This window comes from Cheilinus undulatus, linkage group 5 (genome assembly GCF_018320785.1).
Source record: "Cheilinus undulatus linkage group 5, ASM1832078v1, whole genome shotgun sequence".
Taxonomy (NCBI): domain Eukaryota; kingdom Metazoa; phylum Chordata; class Actinopteri; order Labriformes; family Labridae; genus Cheilinus; species Cheilinus undulatus.
The window spans coordinates 9,608,965-9,629,490 of record NC_054869.1 but is presented as its reverse complement, the minus strand read 5'-3'; the positions used below and the strand labels follow the sequence as shown (position 1 = coordinate 9,629,490).

The window sequence follows — 20,526 nt, the reverse complement described above, 5'->3', positions numbered from 1 at the left end:
TCTTAATCTATTTGCTCTCAATAATTCCATTAAGATTTCATCCTGCAAACATTACCTCCTAAAAGTAGCTTGAAAAAAAGTTCTTGTAACTTTAAATGCTGTTCATTCCTGTCTCTTATGTGATTTGCAATATCACATTCCATTTAAGACATTTAAGCGTTGAGTGAGTTTCATAACCCTGTTTAAAAATCCATTAAGTGCTCTTAAAAACTCATGGGAGCAGATCAATGAAGAGGCATTCATCTTTATTTTCTTTCTATATCTGTTCTGCCTGTGTCCATTTTATTGTTTAATGTTGCTTTTATTTTATTAAGGAATATTTTCAATTTTTTCTGCCATCTGGAGTTACATAAGAATGTGAGTTACAGCCACCACAAAATCAGTTCTGCAAGCCTGCAGGGAGTAATGCACTGTGATGCTTTAAGCTGAATTTTCACATTAACATGCATTTAAAACCTAATGTGTTAGGGCTGATCTTGCATAAATATCTTGCAAACATAGTTGCCTTTTTAAATCATTAGCTGACTGGGTTTTGCATGCATATACCATATTATTTTAGAAATACAGTCGTTTGAGATTTTGGGATTAAGACAGTGTTGAATCATCATAATTAGGTCAAGTTTTCAACTGCTTAAAGAAATGTTGACTAGTCACTTACTGCCAGACTTCAAGTCTCATTACTGGGGTACACTGAGGACCTGATTTAAGATCCCACATAAAGAGTACTGAATTATGTACTACCAAATTCCCCAGAAGTTGGGACACTGGGTAAAATGTAAATACAAAAGGAAAGCCATAATTGCAAATCTCATAAAACCATATGTTATTCACAATAGAACATATCACATGTTGAAAATGAGACATTTTACCATTTCAGGAAAAAAAATGAGCTCATTTAGAATGCAATGACAGCAACACATCTAAAAAACAGTAGGGACAGAGCCATGTTTACCCTCTTCTTTTAACAACTTCAGTGGGAAATAAGGAGACCAGCTGCTTGAGTTTTGGGAGAGGAATGTTGTTCCATTCATGTCCGATGTAGGATTCTAGCTAACCAACCATGCTGGGTTTTTTTTTGTTTATGATCACCAAATGTTTTACATTCGTAAAAGGTCTGGACTGCAGGCTGGCTTTTACTGTGAAGCCATGCCGTTGTGGTTGATGCAGTAATTGGTTTAGCATTGTTTTGCTGAAATAGGCAAGCCTTCCCTGAGGAGGACGTAGTCTGGATGGGAGCATATCGTTAGCCTCATAGCATAATTGCCTAAGTCATATTTTTTTGCTAAATTGTGACATCTGCCTGACTGTCCTAACGCTGCTGATTCATTGTGCCTTATTGTCTATATCCTCAGCCAGTCAGAGTGATTGTTACAGTCCGTAATCATCTATTAATGATCATCTATTAAGTCACTTTTATCTGTTATGTAGTCCTTGTTGTGGCTTTTCTTTTAGAATAAACTTGTTCGCACATCTAGTAGAACTAACTGTTACAGTATAAATGAAAAAGCCACATGTTTGCCAAAATATGTGTTTTTTTTTTTTTCTTTTATTCTGAAAATTTTTAAAAATGACTTAGGCAGTTATGCTATGAGGCTAACAATATGATATGAGATAGTGACTTTCTTGATGTGTGAGCACCCACACCATAGGCACTAATGCCCCCCCATGCCATCAGAGATGCAGGCTTTTGAACTGTGGCTCTCTTCTTTACTCTGCAGGACATGGTGACCTTGGTTTCCAAAAATAATGTACATTTTTGATTCATGTGGCCACAGAACAGTTTTCCATTTTTCCTTAGTCCATTTTAAACAAGCTTTGGCCCAGGGAAGACAGCCATGTTCATGAATCCTGTTCACATATGGCTTCTTCTTTGCATCATCGAGCTTTAACTTGCTTTGTGGGTGACAAGGTGAACTGTGAACTATTTCTGGAAGTATTCCTGAGCCAATTCAGTGCTTTCCAGTACAGAATCATCATGGTTTTTATGCAATGCCATGTGAAGATAATGAGGATCCAATATTGACCTTCAGCCTTGCTCCTTGTGCACAGAGATTTCTCGAGATTCTCTGAATCTTTTGATGATATTGGACTGTAGATGGTGGGATATTCATTGTAATTTCATGGTGACGAAACATCTTATGAAATTGTTCAACAATTTTTACCTGCAGTTTTTGGTAGATTAGTGAACCTCTGCTTATTTTTATTTCTTAGAGACTCTGCATCTCTAAAATGCTCCTTTTATACCCAGTCATGTTACTGACCTGCTGCCTGTTAACATAATTAGAGGCAAAATGCTCCAGTACCAGTCACTTTTCCAGCTTTTTGTTGCCCTGTCCCAACTTGAGAAGCCATCAAATTCAAAATGAAATGGTGAAATTAAGTGTTTACAATTTTATTTATTTATAATACACATGTGAATGCTATGTAACTTTAAAATACCGTTTCCCCTTTCTAGGCACATTCTAATTATGCATCTACCATGTGTGAACTCATAACCAACCAGATCGGGCCTTTTTATGCTGCCTAGGCTTGTATAACAAGCAGAGATGCACTTATACTCTTGCATGTTTATACGCTGAGCAGCAGATCCATGAGGGAGAGAGAGAGAGAGAGAGAGAGAGAGAGAGAGAGACATGTGACAGAGAGAGGCTCAACTCTCACCAGGTAAAAGTCAAACAACTTCTTAAGGTGTTGTTAACACCTTCCTCTTATCGATCTCATCCACAGTGGCTGACACTGGATCTGCTGAGATAGTTGAGTCTGATTTCATGACTGGATTAACATTTTTAAACACACCACAAAAAAAAAAGAAAGAAGGAAAGGCATGGGTCATCACTGAATGTTTCTATTTGATCTAATTGTCTTTGAATTGTCTCAGATGCAGAAATCAAACCGTTTCTGATGATATAAGCTCAGACAGCACCGTGCACCACTCTTTTTTCCTCTCTCTCTTCACTATTTATACAAACAAATGAGAAATTCAACTTTATCATCAAGAAGAAAGGATTTCTTTCCCTGGAATTTAAACAAAAGTGTTTTGAAGATTAATTTTTGGGTCTTTAGCATCGCAGAAAATAAAGAGGATCAAATTTTTGCATTGGGCAGTAAGAACTCCATGCTACTCGCACCAATTAATAAAATCATACATGGCTCATGAATTGTCTGTGAGTAAACAAAAGACTGTCTCAAACATCTCCAGGATTTCCCCCAAAACGATATCTTTCAACTTGAAATTTAATGACTTTCTCTAGGTTGACCCCTACATTAGAAAAAGTCAGTTTCATCCTGCAAACATCAAGAGTGATCAGTAGCACACATAACAACAACAAGACAAGATGGTTTTGACCCATGGAGTGCACTGTCTGTGAACGGTTCTGACCCAAACAGCTGGCACTATAGATGAGAAATGAGGGAATAGCCCAGCTCTCATGATCTAAATATAACAATACTGCCACTTTGTCAGTGTGTGTGCAGTTTCAGACCCTACAGAGGGTAATATGTGCAGGAAAGAAGGTGCAAACATTTTTTTGCACTTTTTTTGGTACTTAGAAATACAATATAAATACTGCACTAGAAAAGTTACTACAGTATAAAAGATAATGCACATAGAAAACAATGAACAGTGTTATAGAAATGAGTGCTGTGTCCTGAATAAATGCAGTCTTCCTGCTGTGTGAAGAGGAAAAACTCTGGTATTCACACAATTTGTGGTGAATGAAAAGTCATTTATTCAATCAAAATGGATTTGGTGTTTAACTTTTCTGGGACCCCGGGACCCAGTTGGGCTTTTTTAGCCACTTTTTATTTTTTAATAGTCAATATTTTTGAAGATTGCAGAATGGCAGATTAATCACGAGCGTCAACACGTTAATGTTAACAGCTCTAGTTTCTTCATACGTTCATGTAAAAAGGTTGATGCTAATGTACTAGTTCTGATTAGGACTGAACCTGATGAAAGTGGAAAAATATTAATTTATATGATTCTTAAAGCAGTTTATCTGCAGGGACCTGAAAGGGTCCTAAGGGTGAGTTTTTGATATAAACCTCTATTGCCCAAAAAACTAATAATGCAACAAAATCAATGTTGTTATATTTTATGACACATACAAGGCTCTAATAACTTCACTGCAAACATTCCACTCTGCAATTCATATTTGGAAAAGGTTTAATATTATGTGGTTTTCTCTTTATAATATGGGCTGCCATTATGAAAAAATAGCAGAAAAATGTTTAGGAAAAAAATGTAAGAAATAAAAACTTTGTAGTTCTGATTAGGGCTGATGCTGATTAAAGATTAAAGCTTTGAAAGTGGAAAAAAATGTTGATCTTTATGATGTTTTAGGACTTTTTAGCAGGGACCCATTTGGGTCCCAAGGGTCCTAAGTGTGATTTTTATATCCAAACCCATACTGCTCAAAAATATAATAATGCAAAAAAACTCAATGTTGTTATATTTTATTGACACAGACACGGCACTAACAACTTCACCTCAAACATTCCACTCTGCAATTCATAACTAATATTTTGTGTTTTTCTTCTTAAAACAGTGGCTGTCATTGTGACAAAAAATGGCATGAAAATGTAAAAAAATATTTAAAAAAATAAATAAAATCTTTATGGTTTTTATTAGGGCTGAAGCTGATTAAAAGATTTAAGCTTTGAATTTGGAAAAAAAATATTAATTTACATGATTTTTATAGCATTTTTTTCCTGCAGGGACCTGTTTGGGTCCCAAGGCTCCTCAGTGTAAGTTTTCCTGGGACGACCCAGGAGGGTTAAAATTAAATTAAATTAAGCTGCTTTATTTCTTTATTTCGAGGGTTTAGTGAAGGCGGGTCATTTTGACCCAGAGAGGGCACACGGAGGCACAGAATATGAGGGCATCACGGGGGTTAAAAAAATTTACAACATAATAGTCTACAAGAAGAGGAATTTGATTTACTTGGACAAGCTCAGCCAAAATTATGATTCTGGTGCCGTGTCTGTGATAAGCCAATCACAGTCTAGAATCTTTGGGTAGCCACTGGAGAGCCCAGAGTGATTCCAGGGTGGTCCTTGAATATGCCCTTGCATTTGCTGAACAATTCATAAGATTTTGTCACACAAGTAACAATCTGGTGCAAAATGGTGAACAAGAGAAAAAGAAGGTTTAGACAGACAGAATATCTTAAAATCTATTTTACATTTCATTGCAGTATAAATCTTGCACTGTGCTCAGCAACACAGACGTTTGATATATACTGTATCCAGAAATACCTGCTACTGTCAGACAAAAGCAGTATTCCCTTGAGTGCAGGCAGCCCACGCCTGGGTCTTGTAAAATAAATGTACAAGGTGTATGAATAATCCAGGAGTTGTAATCAAAGCTCCTGAAGTCAGCTTCACTCCATCAGGATGTGTGGTGTGAAGCAGATGGTGGAAAGGTTAATGTTCAGCAACAAGGCGTGCTTTGACAGCCAGACACCTGCAACGAAGCTGCATCTGTTAAAATCAGGCGTCACGCTTCCATTCAAAATGCCAAGAGCAGAAAAACACAGGCAGAGGGGAGAGAGAGACTGGTGGTTTTATAATATATATGGAGTTTCATTACAAAAAAATAATGTTTTTATAATCTTCTCTTTCAAAGAGACTTTAATGACATCTAATTCTGACTCGTACTTCAAAGCCTTTCCTCTGTGCCAAGAATACACTTCTTAGGAAACACTTCTTTAGCATCAAACTTTTAAAAAGAGGTGAGGAAGTTCAAAGAAAACCCTAACCATACATTAAAGAATACATGTTTTTAAAGATAACACTGACTTTTCTGCTCCGCGTTCTTTAAGCCAATAACAGTGCAGTATGAGGGCTCTGCTGTAGATATAATTCATGTGTGAGAGTCTCCAGACCTGAGATGATCTGCTCTGCTTCAGGCTGACTGCTGTTCATTGGAACAAGCTTGCAAAAAAGAGACTCTTATCTAACTACTCTTACTATCATGTTTTTTTCCTCTCCTTAAAAAAGGGTGACTCAGCGATGCAGGGAATTACTATTGCAGGCTTTTGTCTTAGAAAAAGGCAGTTTTCTTTTAGGGTAATAAAGCCCATCACTTTAGATCAAAAGTATCTATTTTCTGTTTTTAGGGCTGCTATTGAAGGAGCAAGGCCAGGGTTTCTAAAACTGGATTAGACTTTTCTTAACTGGAAGTCTGACACTGAAATGTAGCTGGGCATAAACGTATCATTTTCTGATGGACAAACTGTTCTCTCTAGTATCTCTATAAATCCTAGTATTACAGCCTGTTCCCTTGTCCTTTCTCTGTTGAAGCCCACAGCTGATCGGGAGATGACAATATGTGTTTGCAATCACATGATCCAGAATGTCTGTTGGGGGTCAGGAAGTGGAGGAATGAATGGGAACAGAGGAAAGTTAGTACTTTACAGCTCTAAATATATCTCTATGCTGCTGTTGTAATCGGAAAATTTCTACATACATTAAAAACGATCCCTACATGTTACCAAAAAGTGATTTTGTTCCACAGTGTAACTGGTTTATCAGCATGGAGGTAACCAATATCACAAACACTCAGCCCTACAGACCTCCTGGTGTCTGGTGTCAGATGAAGGGAGACAAGGGTCTCAAGGAGTCTTGTACTGAAAGAGGAGGCTGAAAATAAATCATAATTATGTTAACTTCCAGGCTGTGTTTACACCATGCTTTAACTGTGAGTTTTTTGGACATTCAGACTGACTGTTTCATATATCCAATGCATGGAATATACTTTACATTCAACTGGGAAACCTCCCATACAAAGCATTTGGGAAGGGCAGGACTTTCTGAAACTTCTCAGAAGGTGATTGGATGAATGCTATGTCTATCATATTCATTACAGGCCAATCAGAGTGACAAGACAAAATGAGGTTGTCAGAAATGTGCAGCTCCAGTGGTAACCTTAGATTAGTGTTACTCAACCCTGCTCAACCAAAGAGCCAAATTGTCAAAAAAAATATCTTTGCAAGGGCCACGATCTAAGTGGTAAAAAGTGGCAAAAAAAGAGGTTAAAGCGGCTTTAAAAAAAAAGTTAAATATGGCAAAAATGGTCAAAAGCGACATTAAAGTGGCAAAACGGGTAAAAAGGGGCAAAATAGGTATCAGACAGAAAAAATTGAGTGAAAATTGACAAAAAATGAGTCCAAGGTGGCAAAAATTGTCAAAAAGCAGCTAATATGTAGCAAAAAATGAGTGAAACGTGACTAGAATGGGAAAAACACAGCAAAGAGTGGCAAAAATGGGATAAAAATGGCAAAAATAAGTGGTAAAATTGGCTTTAAGGAGCAAAATGGATTAAAAGTGGCAAAAATTGTAAATAAGGGCAATGGAAATATACAGTCAGAAAGTAAAATGAAAGCTTACTTTATAAGTGTGGGAAACAAACTGATTTATGAGACTTGCAATGGATAATTCTGAGGTCAAAGTTTCCCTTTTTAAGGTTTTCTGGGGGAATAATATCTCAAATTAAGACTTAAAAGAGCCGCAAATCATCACAAAAGAGCCACATGTGGCTGAAGAGCCACAGGTTGAGTAACCCTGCCTTAGGTCAACAAGCAAATGCTGCTCTGCTGTAGTTCATGGATGGTGGAGCCACTTGGTGGAAAATAATCTATGCTGAGGCCAATCGGAAGAAGTGCATAAACATCCCCACCAAGAGACACTTTCATTGTGGCTCTTTGCTCTTGTTTTAATAATAGAATTGTGGCCCAGTTCTGATAAAACCTGCTGCTACACTACAGTGATATCCAAACTAAACACTACACCAGCGGCAGCCATTGCTCCTTCTGTACAACTAAACCCACCTGTAGCTACTGCTTCGTTATCCTCAAATGATGCTTATATGTCAGGTCCATTTACAGACCTGTCACAGCTGTTTCAGTTTGGAGCTTTGCAAGATGGATTTTCCCGATGACAGACATGGAATCCGTCCAATTCATCTGCTTTGCAAGGTTAGCCTAAGGCAGGACTGACTCCAGTCATTCAACCAGAGAGCAAAGTCATTGCATGCATGTGTGGCTCTGACTTAATTGCTATAATCTCATAGTTAACCACCTGCAGACCGCTGCTGCTGCCGTTGCAAAGTGCTGATAATCCCTCCAATGCACACAGGTGGAAAAGCGAGAAATGACTGGAATGAGCAAATACCAGGAGGTTTGTTCTGTTAGCATTAAAGAGAAGTGAGATTTAAGGCTAATTCCAGGTAAAGTATCTAGCTGAGAGTTAAAGAGAGCCTCTTCTGAGTTGATTCATCTGCTATTTGGTTTCAGGGTCCTAAGGGGAACTTGTTCAGACTGTTTTTTATCTGATTAATCATCTACTTCAGCTCTTTTTGAAATACAGCTTAATCTTTCCAGGAAATGTGAATGCAAGTCTGGTATTCAAACATAAAAACTATGCATTTCTTAAACAATCCCTAAATCCAAAGGCCAGATTACATGCAGATTACTCTGTTAAAAGTTTAAATGCAGATAGCCAAAGCGGTCCTCACTAAATTGCTTTACTTGACCTGAATATTCACTTTTTAGTAACCTTTATTAAAGAGCACTCTGGAGAGGGATTGAAAGCCCCTCTAGCTATTAGGATACTCTTTAGGAATCTCTGTCCAATAAAGCGCTGATGTACCTCTGCAAAACAAGGCTGTGCTGCTCCTGTTCCTCATTTGAAGAGCGTTTACATGCTTGTAAGTCATGTAGTAAAACTGTCGCAGCAGTAAGTTAAACTCATGAGGATAATTAAATCAAGACTTTGAAGAACACCTCCAGACCCACTACAAAGATCTGAGACTGTTTTCAATACACTGTTTTTCAGGTGAAAGAGGTCAGAGCTTGTTTGGTTATCCTGCTGGACACTGTGAATGTTGAGGTCACATTCCTCTGGTGGCATCAGGGTCCTGTAAAGGAAGGGGGGCTTTGATTTTAAACACATGGGCTGCAATTTTTCAGAGCTTTAAGACTAAACAGCCTGTCTAGACCACACTGGTCATCTTAAAGCGCATGGGTGGACTAACATCAAGATCCCACTTCATCTTTGTTTGCACAGTAAAGCCAGCAGAAACTAGATTTGTTTACAGGATCACATGTGAATAAAGAGAACAACAAACATGTAACAATTTGCATTGCCTTTATAAGGTTGATATGATATGTTTGGGCCAAAAATCGAGGCTGAAGTAATGTGTAGATGTGGCAAATAAGTTGCCTGAGGGCACCATTGGGCAGGAACGATGATTGACTCAACTCTGGTCGAGCTCTAGATGTCCTTGCATGTCACCATGTGCATGGGGAAATACTCCACAGAAAAGTCCACACTTTGTACTCTAGCATGGGCTAGAGTACTGTTCAGGTGGGCAGCAGGGTTGCCATGAGCCCCTGGTCATGCTGTAGATGTCCCAAGGGCCCGAAAACTGGCAATCGAAAAGGCTCAGACAACAGACATGCTGTTGAGTTTGACCTTGGCTGCCATGCTAAACACTTACGTCGACATGTGTCGAGCTTGACTCTTAAGAGGCTACTGAGCTCCTTTAACATAAAAAAAATCCTTATTTTGCCAAAAACATGTGTTTAATTGAATCGTTGATAGACTGTCAATCAATTTAACCTTGTGGGTAATGATGTGACGTTCACGAATGAGCCTGTTCTATGAGATGGCTCTTTATGTGAGCCGCTATAGCTAGCTTCCATTTGAGTGCCAGTTTCATTTCCTCCATTTTTTGTCAGTATCTAATCCATATTAAAAAAAAGGCAAACTGTTAGAAAAGGAAGAGCCATTTGGGAGCCATACAACCATCTCTACTGAGCTGAGACATATGATCGTGATCTCTTAAAAGAGATTGATTTTCTGTTACAATGAGCGAGACTGGACAGACATTAGCTAATGAAACATGGGCAGGATCAGGATTGAACATGCTAGGCTGTGAAAAATCCTGTATCAAACCAAACCGGACTGCGTTGTGGAAAGCCATACATGAGTGGTAACACTGCTCTTCAAGGTTTTAGATGGAGGTATTAATCTGGGCCTGTTGCAGTTTCTTTATGAACATATCAAACTTTTTTTCCTGCCAGAATGTGTCTCTATTTTCAAGACACAAGAATGCACTTTCAGCGGTTTATACAGCTATAAAGTGCATAAACCAGCATTTTAATTGTGTCTCATGCAGAAGTCACTTCTTGCCCCCCATCTAGAGTTCTCTGCTGTGGCGTGATGTCATTTGCACAGAACCTATCATACCTTAAATCACTGCATCAACTTTAACTGACAGTCCCAAGAGCACAGACCGAAAGTGACCGCTGAAGCTAATAAGCACCACCTATGCTTTCATTATAAAGAATTTCTCGCCTGTTTTCTTTCCAAACAGCTTAAATAAGTAAACATCTCCAAAGTGAAGTTCTGTCAAGGGCTTAGCTGTTTGTTTGTCAGTGACTGAAATAGTGTTTGTGCTTCAGTTAAAGGGTCACAAGGACCAAAAACTGACAGTTTATCTCAATATCTGTTTTTCCACAGTTGTCATGTGATGTTGAACATCTGACGCCTTGAAGAGAAGACAATTTAAAAGCCTGTGCTGCAGCTTCAGTGTGTTTAATGGCAGCTGACACTTTGCTAAACCAAACTTGCTGTAAATACTTCCACAAACACTGCTGTGTGTGATGTCATGTCATGTTTTCACTCATGTGAGTCAGTTGAAAACCATGACCAGTCCTGATACAAGCTTCATTCAAAAAGTAACATGAACAGCTAGAAAAAAAATCCAGTCTAAGGAGTAATACTTGAGCATTGAAGCTTGTGGTATGAGAAACTTCTCTCAGGTTTTCTCCTCACCTATGTGAGTGAAGAGGATGTCTGGTAAAGAAACAGGAGTAGATACCCCACTCAGAGCTCTTACTGATCCTAATAGTTTAATGGATCGTGATCAAATGGCAGGGAGGTGCACCAGGACAGGCATTAAGTCCACCAGCGTTGGGGTTGATTTGAAGGATGAAGGTTTGAAACACCCCAGGGGAATATAAATAGCCCACAGCACAAAAGGCTTTTTCCTGCTGCCTCCCATTCAAACCTCTCTCTCCCTGTTCGACTGAACCCGACAAATATGCGCAGACCCAACCTTGAGTAAAAATTCCTGTCCTTCCCTGTCAGCCCCTAACCCAAGCTGAGAGGTCTGACCCCCTACCTCGAGCAGTTAGCGGTGTGATTCATGGGCCATTGCCTCAAACTTGACTCTTAATGTTGAAGAGGCTGAATAAAAGATAAGCTTAACTTAGATGGCACACTCTTTGCATTTAAGCTTAAGTTAAGGAGATGTCGTGGGAATAAGCAAGAAGTTTCTGCTCCTTAAATGTTTGATACGTCCATAAGAATTTCAAATGGATTAAAGGGCTCTCAAAGTCATCTAGACCTTGAAGTGGTGCAGGAAGAACTGAGAACTGAAGGCCAAACTGAATCAAACAATCCACTTTTACATCTGAAATCTAGTCTGCTTGTTTGCATCTGCTGAATCCTTAAACATTCCCATGTAAGTTAATAAACAAAATAGAAGAGGCATTCTTCTTTAAAACATCTTCTGTCATCCATCAGAGAAAAACCTCTGGAACTGATCATTTGATTTAATTATGTAAATAGAGCTCCAGTCAGTGAGTTACACTGGTCACAAAGAGATATTTCTTCAATGGTCATCATTAAAAAGACAGCTTACCATAATATTATGGTTCTCTGACATCCAAGGGCTGTACTGCATTAATCACAATTAATTAAGGTTCATAATTAGTGCATGCATTTTTAAAATCCCAATGAATTGCATACTTTATTGCCCTTTACAGCACGCTTTGGTGAAGCCACTGCAGCGTCTCCCTGCAGCCACAGTGATGTAAAATAAGTCTGCCTGCTCCTTCATGACTCATTTCACTGTAAAAACTTCACAGACAGCTCAGTGGACAAGTCAAAGCCACCTGCACTTCTGGTTATGATCCCTGCACTTTACAAAAAAGAGTTTTTTCTGACAGTTTTAATGATTTACCTGGTGTTGAGGCAATCAATATCGCAAATTACTCATTGGTAATTGGTCCTGTCACTTTCTTACCGGGCCCAAATGGTTCAGATGGGAGCTTTGCAAGATGGATTCATCAGTGAGAAACATGGTAATGGGGGTATCTATCTGCTTTTAAGGTTAACACGAAGCCACTTAAGTGCCTTTTGGCTTGCAAGAAGGGGCAAAATAATCCTCTATTAATATGATACTGAAAAATCATGGAGAAATCACAGACATAAATAACATTATGACTAACATGTTGATGCTGACAGACTTAGATATGAAAATACAATTTTGAATAACAATTAATCTCAGAATTTCTATAGTTAAATATGATTAATCACATCTTTTTATTGCAGTTAATTATTAACCTTGCAAAGCAGCGTGGTGGAGTCATGACATAAGCAAGCAGCGACAAGAGGCTGGTGCAATTATGGCGGAAGAGATTAGTGTGGATGCTGATAAAGCATCAGAACTTGACGACATCTCTCCATTGAAAGAAGAACAAAGAACAGCATTGAGTTATTTCAGTTTATTCAGTTAAATGGACCACCAGAGCAGGCAAAGGTGGTTGCAGGGAGGAATCGGAGAGATCTTGAACGATACAAGTGACAATGGACGCAGCTTGGTTAGCAAATGGCACACTCAATGAGGACTGGAAATGTTCGGATGGTTTATTGGAACAAAGAAGCAAGACAAAGAGTTGGTGCCAAGTTTGCAGTTTAAAATTAGAATTTCTTGTTTTTTTGTTATTTTTTTTTACTTTGAGTTACACCCACTGCACTATGATGTAAGAGAGCAGTTAAATTATACAAAAACATACAATCCTGTGACTTTGGTGGACATTTGCTTTTTTCATGACAGATGAAAATGAATCTTTTCCTTAAGAACAGGAGTATGATGATTTCTATGAAAATGATAATGATTTAGCTGAACCCTGTTATAATAGAATATATGAAAAGTCACACTTCAGTTTTTTGAAGTCAACTGAACATAAATCATTTAGCTTTGAGAATGACATTGATCCAGATGCAAATCTTTACAAAGATTGGAACTCTGGTTCCAAATACTACATGGAAAATCAGTTTAATGAACTTAGTCTGGATGGTTTTTCAATTATACACTTTAATAGCCGAAGCCTCTATGCAAATTTTGCTCAAATCAAAGAAAATGTACAATCATTGAAACGTAGGTTTCAAGTCATTGCCATTAGTGAACCTTGGTTGACGAATGAAAAGGGTTCTAATTTTATGTTAGAAGGATACAATCATTTTAGTGTAAACCGCAAAAATAAAAGGGGTGGTGGAGTGGCCTTGTTTCTACAGAAAGATTTTCAGTGTAGAGTGGTTGACAGTACAGTTGTGGATGATATCATGGAGAGTCTGACAATTGAAATCCATTCCACTTATCTGAAAAGTATTTTTTTGAGTTGCATATACAGGACACCTGGCTCTTGCATCGATTCATTTGTTAACTCCATGGTTGACATTTTAGGTAAGGTATGCGATAAGAAACAACTTTTTGTTTGTGGTGATTTCAATATTGATTTAATGAAATGGAATGAACATAAAATGACAACAGAATTTTGTAATACAATGTTTAGTTTGGGTCTCTGGCCCCTAATTGACAAACCGAGTCGAATAACCAAAGACAGCGCTACACTTATTGACAATATCTTTACAAATACTCAACATCAAGCAACAAGTGGTTTGCTCATAAGTGATGTCAGTGATCATCTTCCTGTTTTTGTAGTTGTGCATAATTTAATTGCTAAATGTTCGGTTGATGAAAATAAAAGTAAACCTCCCTGCAAATTAATGAGATTGAGAACACCAGAGAGAACTGAAGCCTTAAAGATGGATCTTAGAAATTATAACTGGGATGAGGTGTATGTTGATGATCCAGACCTAGCATATGATGCATTTTTGTTTGCATTCTTAAAATTATATAATAAACATTGTCCTATCAAAATGTGTAGGGTGAAAGATCAATATAAAGGAAAACCATGGATGACAAGAGGTCTGCAAAAGGCATGTAATAAGAAAAATCAACTGTACAAGAAGTTTTTACAACAGAGAACTAGTGATAGTGAAGAAAAATATAAGCGTTATAAGAACAAACTAACTACCATTATGAGGACTCAAAAAAAGGAATACTACAGTAAAATATTGGAGGACAGTAAAAATAACATACAAAGAACTTGGAAAGTAATCAATCATATCATTCAGAATAAAAGTTATACATCAGAACTTCCACATAATTTCATAAATAAAACTAATAATAGAGTGGACGATTTACAAAATATTGTTGATGAGTTCAACAACTACTTTGTAGATGTTGGTGCTGCTTTGGCAAGACAGATTATTGCATCTGATGACAAAAAACATATGTTTAATAATTTGATAAACACTAATGCTTGTTCTATGTTTCTAAGTGGGGTACTTGAAACTGATATTATTGAAATTATAAGAAAATTAAAAAATAAGAAATCAATCGACATACATTCAATTGATACAGTAATCATTAAAGATGTTATTGATTATATTGTTAGACCTTTGACTTATGTATGTAATCTGTCTTTCCAAAAAGGAATCTTTCCTAACAACATGAAGTTAGCAAAGGTGATCCCAATTTATAAAAATGGAGATAAACACTGTATGGAAAATTACAGACCGATATCACTTCTGCCACAATTTTCTAAAATTTTAGAGAAGTTGTTTGTGAAACAATTAAATCAGTTTATTCATAAAAATAAATTATTAAGTGAAAACCAGTATGGATTCAGAGAAAGCAGAACTACTGCTTTTGCAGTAATGCAGATGGTTGAAGAAATAGCAAATGCCAATGAAAACGATGAGTGATCTGTTGGTCTGTATATTGATCTGCAGAAGGCTTTTGATACCATCGATCACAGACGGTTATTATAAAAATGAAAGATGTATGGGATACGAGGGGTTGTTCATTCTTGGCTGAAAGTTATTGAGGTAAAAGACATCAGTGTGTACAAATTATTGATACTGTATCAGCATTTAGAAAGATCACCTGTGGTGTACCACAAGGATCAGTGATTGGTCCAATACTGTTCATTCTTTATATCAATGACATCTGCAATGTGACTGATTTCTTTAGATACGTAATATTTGCAGATGATACAAATTTATTTTGCTCTGGTAAGAATTTAAAAGAACTTTTGTGTGGTGTAGAAAGGGAGCTGGGAAATCTCAAAACTTGGTTTGATGTCAATAAGTTATCTTTAAATATTAAGAAAACAAAATTTATGGTTTTTGGGAATCTAAAGGAAAGTGATGGTAATATTAAACTAAAAATCTGTAATGATGACATTGAAAGAGTTTTTGAGACCAAATTCCTTGGGGTTGTGATCGACCAAAAGTTAACATGGAAACAACATATTGAATACATTAAAGGGAAAATTTCAAAGTCAGTTGCAATTCTATATAAATCTAGAAATGTATTAAATTCTAAGGCCTTGCATTTAATCTATCACTCATTAATTGTTCCCTATATATCTTATTGTGTGGAATTGTGGGGATCCACCTTTAAAACGACCATAAATTCTATAATAAAACTACAAAAAAGAGCCATACGCATCATCAATAAGGCTGATTACTATGCTCATACGGATCCACTTTTTCTAAATTCTCATGTTATGAAATTTTATGATTTGTTTTATTATAAAATAATGCAAATGATGTTCAGAGCAAAGTCAAAAATGCTCCCTGACTCAGTACAGAGGTTCTTTTCAATTCAGGAGAGTCCGTATAATCTCAGAGGTGTTTGTAAATTTATTGTGCAAAAAGCTAAAAAAGGTATGAAAAGGAGATGTGCTTCTATTGTTGGAGTTAAATTCTGGAATGATGCCAGTATAAATGTAAAAACATGTAATTCTCTTTTGGTTTTCAAGAAAATGGTTTGTAAAGCTATCTTTGAAGCGTATAAGTGTGACTGATTATCTGTTGTTGTTTCTTTGCATTGCTGGAAGTTAGTAGCTTAAAAAGTTAAAAATGTAGGATAGGCTTTTATAAGCAGTATGCTTCTGCCTATGCCTTTTCATTCATTATTCAACACATGACTATTGATTTTGTTTGAAATTTCTATACTGTGCAAAATGTTTGGTGTTGTGTTATGATTGAATAAACTAAACTAACTAACTAACTATAAACGACAGAAGTCATGTACTGACATGTCTGCAGTCGCCATGGTTCACGTTATGCAGTTCTCTATGGAGTTTACTCCTTGGTAGTGGCTACATCATGTGTTTTGTTGCTCTGATTGGCCTGTAAAAATGTGACAGACACATTCATCCAATCACCCACTGAGTTTTTTTTTCAAAGGCTCTGTTTTTTCCCTAACCCTATCTATGAGAGGTTTACCAGATGGATATGTGAAAGAAATCAGGTTAGTTTATTATGCTTTTTTTTCATTTTGGATTTTTCTGCAGTCTTTAACGAAGGGTTTTGACTGTTTGGATACAGACCCAAATTTATGGGTAGATCAAAGCTTTTAACATGAACTTAACTACTGGAAAAGGAACTTGCTATGGATCTTAAAAGAAAAATGTAGAAAATAAAAAGGTTAAGGTTTTATAACACATGGTGCAGATGACTTCTGTCTTGTCCATAGAATTTTTTTAAGCTAAAATGAGACATTGAGGAGCATTGGTGGACAGTAATATGGCTGCAGAGAGACACTGACTTGGATTAGCCGAGGTGTGCAGAAAGGGACAATCAAGTATGCAATTAATCACAATTAGAAAAGATTTGTGCAATATTTATGGATCTTAATTAACTGCAATTAATAAGATTAATCTTTACAGCCCTAAAAATAAAAGTTAATAGCATTTAATACCATTAGGGCTGTCAGCAATAATTCATTTATTGCAGCTAATCAAGGTCCATAATTAGTATGGTATTTATAATATTTCTAAATGGCAATATCTGGTTCAATTTGGATTTTACATCAATACTTTCATATGTAAAATGGATCTTATTGGGTCATAATGCCATAATACAAAAAAAAAAAAGCAAACTGAGTTTGCAGTGTCTGTTGTCTTTAGCAGTTCGCTTGTCTACACTTCTCTGTCTTCTGCCAGGTCCACAAGGTGCTCGGCATCAGTTTGAGGAAAATGAGCAAAGATATGAAGATATTTCTGTGATTTCTAAACAGAATTATTGATGTTTGAACTCAGTGGACACCAGAGATCCTGCTGCTTCTTTAAAGAGTAAGTGTTTATGAAGCCTGTGTTGGATCTGATCAGAAGTTAAGTCAATTTTCAGGAAATGTTGCAACGTTTGCTGCTGACAAGTAACTTCTGGTGGAGGAAATATAGTTTTATCAATGTTGGTGCTCTTCATATGGTGTTCAAATCTGTGCAATATTCTTTTCCAAGTAACCTTTAAACTGCTTAATGCATGTAAAGATATAGTGGTGGCAATATATGAATTTAAATGTGACTTTTCTGCAGGCTGGTTGGAACTATAATCTAAGAGCAAAGTGGCGTGGGAGGGGACGGGAACAGAGCAGAATACGAAAATAAACAAGGAGCCACTTTCACTGCGAGGTAATTAGGGTGTTTATGGGAGGAGAGGAGGTTCGTGATGGCACAGTGAGAGAAAAAGACAGGGGAGGGGGGTAAACTGAGCCTCATTGTTAGGCAGGTGATTTACGAGGGTACAGGGGCTCCGGGGCCCTGCCAGCGTAAGGATAGATCTCCTGTCGCTATAGCACCCTCAGCCCTTTGTGTCCATTGTTCCTCGACAGGGCTTCGGGGGGCTGTGGGGATGAAAGTGGGTGGAGGGCGGCCGGGGGCGATTGTTGGTTGAGTGCTGTTGTGCCATCGCTGGGCCTGTACATCTTCAGCACAGACAGCAGCACAGATCAAAGCCTGCACTGTTGTCTCTCTCTCTCTCTAAAGCTTGCAAGCCTTTGAAAACTTCCCATAACATTAGCACAGGGGGATGATATGGCTCTGCATTGCTAGAAGCCTGAAGAATGTAGAGTCTGAATACCAAACACTAACATTTAATGATATCCACAGTGCAAGAAATTACTCAGAGTTTCCCTTTCGATGAAGCCGAGTGATTGTATGCAAGATGGGAATCGTGCATTTGCCGGGCAGCGGCCGCGCGTCGATAGATGAGACGTCTGTTGTATTTGAAATGAGGTCACCTTCTCCCTCAGCTCCTAACAGACGTGGGTGTCTGAGTGCTGTCTGCCTTTTTCCACACAGAGAGGAACTGTCACCGTGCTCCACTTGACCTTTTAGAGCCTGGCAGATAACGCTCCTCCAGGCTAAATCAATTACAACCGGCAAACACAATATCAAATGAAAAGAGAGTAAAAGTCCTAGCACGGGAACGGTCACATGTTTGGAGCCGTCAATGGATGCAGATTCAAAGGCGTCTTGGTGCGTGTCACTGAGTCTCCTCTGATAATCACATCAGGAGGGCTAATGGAGTGTCCGACAGCTTTGTTCGGATGTTTTTCACAGGACACTGCGACCTGGAGTAAACACTGTCATCCTCTCTCTGCCTGGTGATTCATAAAGTGTTTTAAAGAAGTGAATCAGGATCAGAATTCAATTAGTAAGGTCTAAGAAAGTAGGGCAGACCTGTTTACAAGAACCTCTCCTACACTCATTGTTCAAACACAATGGTCACAGTGTCATGTAGAGATCTACCTTGAAACACCAACAGCATGCCAGGCCAAAATAAACATCATAAAATATTGAAATAAAAATGAGCTGCACTAACATATTCTTTAATCCTTATCTGCTGTTTGCACTCCAGTTAAACAGGATGACTGTTACGATCAGAGAGGGAATTATTCATTTTAAGGAACATTTATTTAACATTTATTTAAATGTGGCACTCGTTTGTCTCAAGAAATTTACTACCTAAACTCACAAAAAGTTGGGGCACTATGCAAAATGTAAACAAAAACAGATTGCAATGATCTGAAAATCTCATAAGCCCATATTTTGTTCACAACAGAGCATAAACAAAAAATTCGATGTTGAAATGGAGACATTTAATGAAAAACTCTGGCTAATTTTGAATTTGACGGCAGTAACACATCTCAAAAAAAGTAGGGACGGGGCAACAAAAGGCTCGAAAGTAATAAGAAACAGCTGGAGGAGCAGGTTGAAGCTAATTAGGTTAAATGCTAACAGATCAGTAACATGGCTGGGTATAAAAGGAGCATTTTGGTAAGGCTCTTAGAAGTAAACATTGGTGGATGCCCACCAATCTGTAAAAACTGTCTAAAAATTAAATGTTAAATGTTAAAAATTAAATGTTTCTCAATGTAAAATTGCAAAGATGTTGAATATTGCACCATCTACAGTCCATAGTATCAACAAAAGACTCAGAAGTCTGTAAAAATCTCCATGTGCACGGGAGAAGGCTGAAGGTCAATATTGGACGCTGGAGATCTGCAAGCCCATCAGATGACACTGCATTAAAAATGGGCACGATTCTGTACCTGAAACCACTGCATGGGCTCTGGAACACTTCCAGAAATCACTGTCTGTCAACACAGTTGGCTATGCTATCCCCAAATATAAGTTAAAGCTGTATGATGCAAAAAAGAAGCCACATGTGAACATGATCCGCCATCTTCTCTGGGCCAAAACTCATTTGACATGGACAACATGGAAAATTGTTCTGTGGTCAGGTAAATCAAAATTTGAAATTTTTTTTGGAAACCATGGATGTTGTGTCCTGCAGACCAAAGAAGAGAGGGACCACCCAGCTTGTTATCAGCATGCAGTTTAAAAGCCTACATCTCTGATGGTATGGGGTTGCATTAGTGCCTATGGCGTGGGCAGCTTACACATCTGGAAAGGAACTATCAATTCTAAAAAGTGTACAAAGGTTTTAGAGCAACATATGCTCCATCCAGACAATGCCTCTTTCAAGAGGGCCTTGCGTATTTCAGCAAGTAAACTACCTTATCAATCACAACAGCATGGCTTGGCAGTGGAAGAGTCCGGGCGCTTAACTGGCCTGCCTGCAGTCCAGACCTACCACCAATGGAAAATATTTGCAACATCATAAAAGGAAACATCCAGCAAAGAAGACCCAGGACTGCTGAGCAGCTAGAATCCAACATTAGAAAAGAATGGGACAACATTCCTCTCCCAAAACTCTGCAACTGGTCTCCTCACTTCCCAGATGTTTTCAGACTGTTAGTAAAAGGAGAGGGGGTGCTTCACAATGGTACACATGGCCCTGTCCCTACTTTTTTTAAAATGAGCAAATATTTTTAATGAAAAGGTCAAATGTCTCAGTTTCAACATCTGATATGTTATTGATGTTCTATTGTGAATAAATATGGGTTTATTAGATCTGCAAATCACTGCATTCTGTTCTTATACATTTTACATAGTGTACCAACTTTTTTGGCATTAGGGTTGTAAATCATAGCAAACCATATGCTGCCTGCTGCAGCTGCAGCAAAAGAAA

General features: G+C 37.8%; 1 protein-coding gene across 4 annotated transcripts in view; it reads right to left on the bottom strand.

Moving 5' to 3' along the window:
• The window catches only part of arvcfb (ARVCF delta catenin family member b), a 271,707-nt gene that overhangs the window by 220,266 nt on the left and 30,915 nt on the right, over positions 1-20,526 (bottom strand). The gene's annotated exons all lie outside the window — the stretch shown is intronic.